The 11316-nt window shown below is 42.8% G+C and overlaps 1 pseudogene; it reads left to right on the top strand.

Annotated features, from left to right (window-relative positions):
* On the top strand, nucleotides 1–2767 carry LOC114566260 (olfactory receptor 146-like; annotated as a pseudogene).
* Nucleotides 2768–11316: the final 8549 nt, after the last annotated feature.

Genomic DNA, 11316 nt, shown 5'->3' with positions numbered 1-11316 from the left:
ATGATTAAATCTGCTAGTCAGGCAGGCAAGACGCTCCCCGTGTGGTATGCCGAGTGGTATTTTTATATATATATTATATATATATATATTTAGTTTTTCATAAATTTGTATCAGATTTTATCCCCCTGACTCTTAATTTGAAGGGAAATGTAGGAACACAAGAACTCATTTTGAAAAAAAAGCGACGATTCTACTCTGGCTCAAAAGGCCAGAGTCTTTTAAGAACCACCGGTCACTTCTCAAAGTTTTCCCTTTAAATATTGTGTTCGTTGAAAGCCAGACCAAGAAATGAATACTCAGGATTCGTTCAGTTAAACTATAACAATCTTTAGTAAAATGATATTGCAAACAGATATTTCATATGCATATGGATCAGCCGCTCCTTCGAGACTTTCTCTCCCTAACCACCAGCAAAATCTTTCCGGGTCTGACACAGGACCTTCCTTTTCCCTATTCTTTTATTCATCTTCAGGTTCCTCCTTCCGCCATTGCGTCTGGGCCACCAATTGTTTGGATATCACTCAGACTTTCTGTCTCCAAGAAGATAGAGAAGTTGCGCGCTAGAGATTGTCTGTTCCTTTAAGAGATTTTATTAGGTGCATTCTGTTCCAATTGTTTATTAAACAAATCAGGAGCACTTTTGCTGCACTAAATTTGAACCTGTCTTATCTTACACATGCCAGACAGGAGGAGACAGCGAGGCCATCCCAGGCTACAGGACATTCTTATTCTAAAAGCAATATATTTCTACAACATAGGGCTGTGGGAACATAGGGCCTAATTTTAAGAAAAATCTTAGAAATGTAGGACCATTGGGCTGTGGGAACATACGCTCCCATGTCGAGTGGCGGATGACTGAACAAAACAGTGGTGCAGCTGGAACACATCACTTCCGCACCTGGTGGTAAACAGGGGTCAGGGGCTGCATCCTCCAAAGGATGTCGCCTACAAACGCAGGCAAGGCTGATCATGAGCCTCCTCTATCAATGAGACGGTTTAGCCTTCAGATAGATAATCAATTTGAGTGCTTATAGTTAAAAAAAAAGTAAAATAAAATTGTGCTCTCTCTCTCTTTTTATTTCTACATAGCTCAAACTATACATACAACAGCCACACTCTCCAGCTCGAGGGGTTAATGGTCACCAAGACTAACTAGTACCCTGTGTTCTTATTTCTGCTCTTGGCCTATGTGTTCATCTTAATTGCCAACGTGGGAATCGTGATCTTGATATTGATGGATAGAAGCCTCCATCAGCCAATGTATCTCCTCTTCTGTAACCTGTCGATAAATGATGTCATGGGAAACTCTCTCCTGGTTCCACGGGTGCTCACAGACATCCTGGTGCCCCCCTCTGAGCGTGTTATTCACTACTATGAGTGTCTGATGCAAGCTTTTACCACACATACACTCACCTAAAGGATTATTAGGAACACCCTACTAAGACCGTGTTTGACCCCCTTTCGCCTTCAGAACTGGCATGACGGATCCATGTTCTCATTCTGTTTACGCCAAATTCTGACTCTCCTATCTGAATGTCTCAACAGAAATCGAGACTCATCAGACCAGGCAACATTTTTACAGTCTTCAACTGTCCAATTTTGGTGTGCTTGTTCAAATTGTAGCCCCTTTCTCTATTAGTGGAGATGAGTGGTACCCGGTGGGGTCTTCTGCTGGTGTAGCCCATCCGCCTCAAGTTTGTGCGTGTTGTGGCTTCACAAATGCTATGCTGCATACCTCGGCTGTAATGAGTGGTTATTTGAGTTGGTCTTCTATCAGCTGGAATCAGTAGGCCCATTCTCCTCTGACCTCAAGCATCAACATGGCATTTTCGCCCCCCAGGACTGCAGCATCCTGGATGTTGTTCCTTTTTCAGACCATTCTTTGTAAACCCTAGAAATGGTTGTGCGTGAAAATCCCAGTGACTGAGCAGATTGGGAAATACTCAAACCAGCCCATCTGTTACCAACAACCATGCCATGCTCAAAGTTGCTTAGATCACCTTTCCATTTCTGACATTCAGTTTGGAGTTCAGGAGATTGTCTAGACCTGGACGACACCCCTAAATGCATTGAAGCAGCTGCCATGTGATTGGTTGATTAGATAATTGCATTAACGAGAAATCTTACAGTTGTTCCTAATAATCTTTAAGGTGAGTGTATGTTAGGTACCAACGCACACACAGTGCTCATGATTATGGCCTTTGACAGATATGTGGCCAGCTGTAACCCCCTGCGATATGCTACGATAATGAACGGCAAAATGGTGATCAAGCTGACAGTTTCTGCCTGGGGAGTGGCATTTGTTTTGGTGGCCATTCTGGTCGGTCTGACCATACGGCTGAACCGATGCAGGACTCTGATCACAAACCCTTAATGTGATAATCCCTCGCTCTTTAAACTTTCCTGTGAGGATGTGTTCATCAATAACGTCTATGGCCTTGCTTTCACTGTCGTCCTGCTCTAGTCCTCTATTTGCAGTATAATTCTCACATATTCTAAAATCACAGCAGCCTGTCTGACTAGTAATAGCAAATCTTTAAACAGTAAAGCCTTGAAGACCTGCAGCACTCATCTGTGCCTGTATCTGATCATGCTTGTCACTTGGCTGATCCCCATCGCCCTTCATCGCTTCCCCCAGTTCCCAGAGTACAGGAAGATTTCAGCCATTCTCTTTAATGTTGTTCCCGGCAGCCTCAACCCTGTTATCTATGGGCTGCAGTCCCAAGAAATACTGTTTCTCAAAACTATTCCACCTGAAAAGAGTTAAACCATCATATTAAATCTAGAGAGGTTTGTTTTTCAAACATGAAAATTGTAAAATTGTGTTCTTTTCTTTATTTTCAGCTGTGTGAGTAACATGTGAAGTCAACAATTGATGAATTTAACAGTGAGCAATCTATGATGATAACAGCAATCACAAATATTGACCCAAACCATTAACCCTACAAAAAGTAGTAATGTTACATGTGGCATTTGATTCAAAAGAGAAGCTGTTTATTCAAAGAATGAAATGTAAAAGGAGGGAAAGGCGGACACTACATGTGCACTTTTGTGTTACTTTGTGATGGATGTGAGATTTTACGCACTCCTATCCTCTAGGTTTGTGTTTATGCAATTAAAGACCTTGGAAGCGTTTTCACATACAATTTATCAGGGTAATGTCAGATAAGTTCAGGTTTGTAGTGCATGTGTGAAAGGGACTAACGTTTTTGTATGTATTTTCCCTGCTCAGAATTTTCTACCCCAGTTGTAACGATGAGAAACTGTGAAAGATGAAAGAACATTGTAAAACCAAGTTGATGTTGTGTTTTCAGATATTTGGTTGGAATATTAAAGTTTTTCCAAATTGTGATTTATTTCCTGTTATTTACTTTTATAAAGAAGGCTTGTTTGGTAAAACTGTAAACACAAAAATCAAAATCATAAAGTTGAGATAAATTTGTAGGATACTCGTAGGGTACAGATTTGATCATTGGCAAATTATCAAAGATGTTTTATCGATATTAATAAAATTATGAATATGGTTATTAATAACTTTATCAAATAGAAAGGGGTGATTTCGAGCACGGACCTGTTCAGCCAGCAATTATTACAATAAGGACACAAATAATCACAAGCAACTGCTATTTAAGTATAATAAGATTTATTAACGTCACAATTATCAGTAGCTAATCAATAATCCTTCAATAATAAACTTATATCCCCTTTTACGATGGTTGTGACCGCTGCCCATGTCTTCTGTGTCACTTACACAGATGAGACTAGGATGCACCAGAGTCATCCTCTGGGGTGTGATATCGACCAAAAACAGGTTTTGTGATGGGCGGTAGCTGGGAATGCTACCACTGAATGTTACGCCTAATACTGGTGTACTGAGGGGAAGCATTGTTTCAATGATTTCTGCAGAAGTGTTAGAATGTGTCTGACTTATTCTGGAGACGCAACCCAGCAGGGCTAGGATGCTCACACCCCCTTTTTCCCCTGCTGCGGTGTCTGTACCGTGGGCATTGCCGTTGTGGGCAGGGTCTCCCCAGGACGTCATGGGAGGGGTTTGTGAGGCGCTAGGCGTCGTGGTTTCTAGTTCTGCTGATGACGAATCAGTGTCAGGCCTCTTTGAGGAGTCTGACAGTTCTGCTGGATACAGACCTTGTTTTGGGGATGGACGCGTGTTGTCAGAGTCATCGGGAGCTCCCTCCCCCTTTCATGGGGGTGGAGTCCAGGCAGAGTGTGGCTTTGAGCTACACAAAGTCTCCATTGCAGTGGGTAAAAGTTTTGATCCACTTTTACCACACTTGGTTTGGAGGTTTTCTTCCTCTTTAACGAGTGGAGAAGTTATGGTTTCTTCAGGAAGAAGGATGTTGCAATCAGAAATTAGTTTCCAGCAAACGGCCCGATATAGGCTCTTGATAACTCTCACCTATGACCAGCTCTTGGACGTGTGAAGGTGTCAGCATACTTACCCGTTTCGTTGGGTCCCACCGGTCACTCTGTTGTAGTTGGAGAGTATCATGCAGCCAAGGCTCGATCAGATAATGTCTCTGGAGCTGGCGGGGGTTGTTCAGAACAGGAGAATCATAGTCACTCAGTTGAGGATGGCTCCTCCCCTTTGGCAGTGGGGATGGAGTCTGATCTAAGCGGGATGGCGAGCTTTGTGGCTCGCACCGTTTGTCAGTGGACGGAACTCTGATTGTATCTGTGTTCCTCTGATGTTGCAAGACATTCCTTCCCCTTTTGGCAGGGGAGTGGTGATCTCTCCTCCGAGGGGGAGGAGATGAAGAAGAAGAAGGGTCCCTCCTCCGGGAAGGTGAGGAAAAGGGTTTTCTCCGCCAAGGTAGCGGAGATGAACAAGATCGGTCTCTCTGAGTAGGAGGACGAGAAGAAGATGAACAAGAACGGTCTCTTCTCTGGGAAGAAGACAAGTGGGTTTTTCGCCGAGGTGGCGGAAGAAAATGGTGTCTCTGACGGTGAGGAGACCAAGGAGGAGGAGAATAGAACGCTGTTCTTTGCTTGGCACGCCGGAGCTGTGCCGAGAGGTGCCTCACGGCTCTCCTCTAAGCGGGAGACCTCATCACGCCTGGCTTGGACTCTCTGTCTAAGCCAGGCTGTTTTGCGCTGCTCAGCTTCATAGCTGTCTTGCAGCAGTGCGAGCTGTGCTTGGAGGACAGTGCGTTGCCGATGGGTTCTGCTCTGATAGATGAGCACCAATTGGCCAAGCAAGCCTTGTATGCAAGCTTTTAGCATCCAAGATGGCTGTGCCATGTAACCTAATAGTTCCTGGAGTATTTCATCGCAGGTAGTTCCATAACCATCACGGTTATTCCTTTCAGAGTCTAGGATGAGACAAGCGACCACATTCTGCAGGTCTGTGTCGGTCAGGTCGTTGGAAGCTTTCGCCTCCAGCCTCTGGTACTCGAAAGAAATCATTTTATCTCTAGTAAACAGATTCCTACCAGGGCTCAAAACCTTTTAGGTGACAAAGGAAAATTAACTGAACAAGTTGATTCAAGGAGCAGGTGAAAGGCTTAACCTGTAGTTCCTTTAGTTTTAAGTGTTGACTGCTAATTAAGCTTATTACTACCATTTACCACCAACCCAATTCTATCAGGTGGTCACAGAGGTCGCACCACCTCAGGTGAGTAATAGCTTTTACTATCAAAAATCTGAGTGTTAGTATTAATAACTTTAAGATCGAGTAGAGCGTGGAAATCTTGACTGCTAACTAAGCTAATTACTACCATTTACCACCAACCTGATCCTGTCAGGTGGCCGCAGAAACCCGGACACCTCAGGGGAGTAATAGCTACTGTCAAGGATTTCAAGTAGAGCATGAAAATGTTGTTGTCTACTAACCAATGTACACACTGAAAAATGCACAGACCACAACTGAATGTATGCTTGGCAGGTTGCAGAAAAATTTATTTAAAAAAATAAAAATTTCAGAAAAATTTATTTTTTTAAAATATTTAAAATTAAAAAGGTATGGACAATTGTGCATAATTGTTGCACTAAAGCTGGTATTCAAAATATGATATATATATTTGTTAAAAAAAAAAAATAATATTCAAAAATCATGGATTATTATGTATAATTATTGTAACGCTGGTTCTAACAGGCCTCACACGGGGCACCAAATGTAGGATACTCTGGTACAGATTTGATCATTGGCAAATTATCAAAGATGTTTTATCAATATTAATAATTATGAATATGGTTATTAATAACTTTATCAACAAACAATCAAAACGGGGCACCACCCTGCAAGTCAGGGACCAATAATCAAACTGTGGAACAGTCTCATTTCTGTGGTAATCCTTTAAAAGGAAACAAAGGAAGGGGTGATTTCGAGCACGGACCTGTTCAGCCAGCAAGTATTACAATAAGTACACAAATAATCACAAGCAACTGCTATTTAAGTATAATAAGATTTATTAACGTCACAATTATCAGTAGCTAATCAATAATCCTTCAATAATAAACTTACACACCCTTTTACGATATCACAACCACAACAAGCAAAAACAAAGCAGCATGTGTCATGGACACGTCTGTGTCTGTGTGTGTGTGTGTGTGCGTATGAGAGAGAGTGAGTGAAAGTGGAGGGGGCGGTGTCGAAATGTAGTCTGACACAAAAACAACTACCAAAATGGCTACTCCTGTGAGCTGCACATAACTATTTAGCCTCAAGAGGGTGGTAGTGGTATGCTAGGTCATGTGTTAGCTCTACTTACAAACGTAAGCCGACTCCACGTGGTTAAGGTAGCAGCGCTAACTCGGAAGCTACGTGGCTAGCTTGTGTCCGTGTGTGTGTGTATATAATTAGTAACAGAAGAAAGTGTAAAGAAAGAGGCACTCTGATCTTAGTTATCGATGATGACCAGCCCCCCTCAGCCACTCCGGTCTGGACCACAAGTGTAGTTGGGACAGACTCTGAGGCTTTTGTCTCGCTGAGGGAAAACGGTCACTATAAAAACTCCAGTGGCTAACAGCTGATTTCCACGATTATCTCGCAGACAGTAACTAAACTCCGTGAAAAGGAATGATTTAGCAGGTAGCGATTACAGTTATACCAAGCTACTTAACACAACATAATCAACAGTATCGTGATCAATAATACATTCACAGAAGCAGATTAATAACCACATATAGACCATCCATCCATCCATCTTTGTCCGCTTATCCGGTATCGGGTTGCGGGGGTAGCAGCTCCAGCAGGGGACCCCAAACTTCCCTTTCCCGAGCCACATTAACCAGCTCCGACTGGGGGATCCCGAGGCGTTCCCAGGCTAGGTTGGAGATATAATCCCTCCACCTAGTCCTGGGTCTTCCCCGAGGCCTTACCAGATGCCCAAACCACCTCAACTGGCTCCTTTCGACGCAAAGGATGACTGAGCTTCTCACCCTATCTCTAAGGGAGACGCCAGCCACCCTCCTGAGGAAACCCATTTCGGCCGCTTGCACTCTGGATCTCGTTCTTTCGGTCATGACCCAGCCTTCATGACCATAGGTGAGGGAAGGAACGAAAACTGACTGGTAGATCGAGAGCTTTGCCTTCTGGCTCAGCTCTCTTTTCATCACAACAGTGCGATAAATTGAATGTAATACCGCACCCGCTGCGCCGATTCTCCGACCAATCTCCCGCTCCATTGGCCCCTCACTCGCGAACAAGACACCAAGGTACTTAAACTCCTTCACTTGGGGTAAGGACTCATTCCCTACCTGAAGAAGGCACTCCATCGGTTTCCTGCTGAGAACCATGGCCTCCAATTTAGAGGTGCTGATCCTCATCCCAACCACTTCACACTCGGCTCCGAACCGATCCAGTGAGTGCTGAAGGTCACAGGCCGATGATGCCATCAGGACCACATCATCTGCAAAAAGCAGAGATGAGATCCCCAGCCCACTGAACTGCAACCCCTCCCCACCCCGACTACGCCTCGATATCCTGTCCATAAATACTACAAACAGGATTGGTGACAAAGCGCAGCCCTCGCGGAGGCCAACCCTCACCTGAAACAAGTCCGACTTACTGCCGAGAACCCGGACACAGCTCTCGCTTTGGTTGTACAGAGACTGGATGGCCCTGAGAAGGGACCCCCTCACCCCATACTTCCGCAGCACCTCCCACAGTATCTCCCGGGGGACCCAGTCATACGCCTTCTCCAGATCAACAAAACACATGTAGACTGGTTGGGCATACTCCCAGGCTCCCTCCAGGATCCTTACGAGAGTAAAGATCTGGTCCGTACATATAGACCAGTACATGATTAAAATCACAGATCACATTAATGGCAACAAGTGGTAGCGAACCCTTTGCTCATTAGTAAAACACACTATTTATCTCTGCCTAGACGTAAGGCTTCTTACTGTATGTTCAGTCCGTTTTGTTCCTGTCCATAGATTTCCACAGAAATGAAACAGAGCGGGTCTCTGGCGCTCGTCAGCGGCCACGGAGAAACTTCCCTCCAAAAAAGCAGCAAGGGGCAAGTTTAGTCGACTTTGAGAAGAAAAACGTTGTTTCCTTCTCACTGCAGATATGAAAACACTGGTGCGTTTTCAAGAATCCAACCAAATTAAATCCACTTTCTCCAGAAAATAGAAGTTCAGCACAAGCGCTTGCGTTCCTCCTGTCAGCAACGTGAGTTGCAAGCAAAGACAAAGGATTTTGGGGTGATCAGGCTTATTTATAGGTCAAGACTTAATGCTGTGTTTATGGTCCCACTGACCCAATAGGAAGACTCAAAACTCTTGAAAGTGTTGAGACTACAATCTTTCAATTCTTTGACTTCCTGCCAATTGTCCCCTCTGGCTGGGACTTTCGCATAGAGGTGCGAACTCACCAGGCTGAGGTGCTTGCAAGTAGGCCAGTCTTTTGTCTCTGAGCTCTTAATTTAATTTTAATCTGAGGCCTTTTGGTTAAAATCAGATTTAACACCACTGGTGGTCCCAACAAATTTTTGAGAGTGTGATCTTTATTCCATCATTCATGCATATATGTAACATAACTTTAACCAAATGTTAAACATATGCTATCCGTTCATGGTATATTTAAAAAAAGCAAACAATTCAGAATAAGACTTGGATATCAACAGGTTTTTGGATATGAGTCGACCTTTTCAAGAAGCTGTTTGAAGGAATGAATATTCCCATGTATACGGGAATATTAGTGGATTATTCACGTTCATTAGCCGTGTTAACAGTTTGGTTGAAATATCGTCTTTTTTGGAATAAGAGCAAAAACTGGAATAGTGACTCACATCAAATAATTTCTAATAAGGGAAGAAGTTCCACTCTCTCGTTACCTCAAGCTTCTGAACTGGTTGCAGTTCCACTCTTGATCCATATAGGGGGTGCTGACAGGCGAGTGCAGAATGAAAGGGACTCTATGGAGCTATACCCCTCAAAATCCACTGTTCTCAGGATATAATTGTTTGTCTAGTAATTTGAATGTTGCATTTGAAAGGGGAGGCTAAGAAAATAGACTGCTGGGTGGTAGATTTTTTTAAAGTGGCTTTTTTGTTCTAAAAAGCCTTTTAAAATGTCAATGACATCATACACATATATGGCCAGAGATACTGCTTTACGGCAAGCTCTGAGTCGCTTCCTTTTTTCTCTTGAGGCATTGACAACACAGCTGACAGGTTAGGCTCTCCCTGTCAATACACATGCTAGAAAGAGGTTTGCTAATGTTTTAAAGACCACACCGAAATATTCACTCTGATATTCTGGTTCTGCTTCGGATGCCGTCAAGCGGGATCTCTGATCGTAATCAGTCCTTCACTGACCAATCAGCATTCATTAGCAGAATGCTAGCATGTTATGGGCAACAACGATTCAACCTGTAAGAAATCAAAAGGACATACCCACTGAGCAATGACACGTCCACTGAGGAGCCAGAATGAAAGTTTTTGCGACGTCTTTTTCAGACGTCTATTTAACGTTCACTTTTGACGTTCAAGGGACATAGAAAGTAAACGTTAAAAAGATGTCCACTGAGGAGCCAGAATTAAAGTTTTTGCGACGTCTTTTTTAGTCGTCTTTTTAACTATTTACCTAAATATTGAACGTTCATTAGACGTCTTTTGTAAACGTTGTTTAAAAGTTAATTATTGACGTCCAAATGACATTTTTAGAGGGTTCTAAATGAACGTTTTTACGATGTCATTTCTAACATGTTTTCAACGTCACTTAAAGGACATTCATACAAGTTTTTATGATGCATTTCTTGGACTGATTTCAGATGTTACCAAACCAACTGTTATTTTAATTGTTAATGACACCATTCAGTGCTGTCTTACTATTAGCTTTATTAAACCATGTTTTGGTCATCAAACCTTCAGGTTATTCCAAGGTTGGATGACCATGGTATTCAATAAAACTAACTCTAGTCATATAGTAAAATCAGTGAGCAGAACTAGTGCTTTAAAATTGTAAATAATAAAGGAATTCCTATCCCTTTGATGCACCTGTCCAAGACATGCAAAGACATTTTACTAGCCTTATTTACAAATGGAAATTAGTGACATCTGATCTGTTAAAGAAAAAAAATAGTGACTATTTTTTCCATCTTTAATGAGGTTTTCAGCAAAATATTAACAGGCTGATAAATAAAACAATTATAATGGTTACAGTGTACTGCCAAGTGAACAAAAAACAAATTACTCCAGACTAAGGAAGGGAATGAGATAAAAAGTCCCCTAAACTAGAAATAAACATACTGACGTGCACCTCTCGAAAAAATGTAACTACACGTCGCTCGACCGGGTCTTGGTAGCGTTGCATTTCCTCCGACTCATTTCCTGGTTCTCCTTCTCCATAAACAACATGACATCAAGGAGAGGGATAACTTCTCCTGCTCCAGATTTCCCACCATGGTCAGAAAGAACAGAGGAGACTCATTGTTTCTCTCACTATGACTCTAGAGTTTCTACTCCCTCTGAAGCTATTCGCCTTTACTCACTTTCTCCCTTGCTCTATCACCCACTCCCCCCACACACAACATCAGGCCACTTACGTAAGCTACAGCGAAAGCTCTGCGTGAAGCCTCTGCAGAACCATAAAACAAGCTTTATAGTACTCATGCAAAATTTCTAGTTACTTTCCACCCCTGTATGCCCTCCACCTCCCTTCCTCCCCGGCGCATGTTTGAGATGTTCTGCTGCATGATGCTTGATTGTAGCCTCTGTAGCTTCTTTATCCCATTGCATGACTGCAGCTGCAAGAGTTGAACAAAAACAAAACCAATATAAATATGTAAAGAAAACTAGTGGTACATTGCAATATGCAAGTTCACATACATGAAAGGAGGGAACGCTGTGT

This window comes from Perca flavescens, chromosome 13 (genome assembly GCF_004354835.1).
Source record: "Perca flavescens isolate YP-PL-M2 chromosome 13, PFLA_1.0, whole genome shotgun sequence".
Lineage (NCBI taxonomy): Eukaryota > Metazoa > Chordata > Actinopteri > Perciformes > Percidae > Perca > Perca flavescens.
This window is presented reverse-complemented; position numbering and strand designations above follow the sequence as displayed.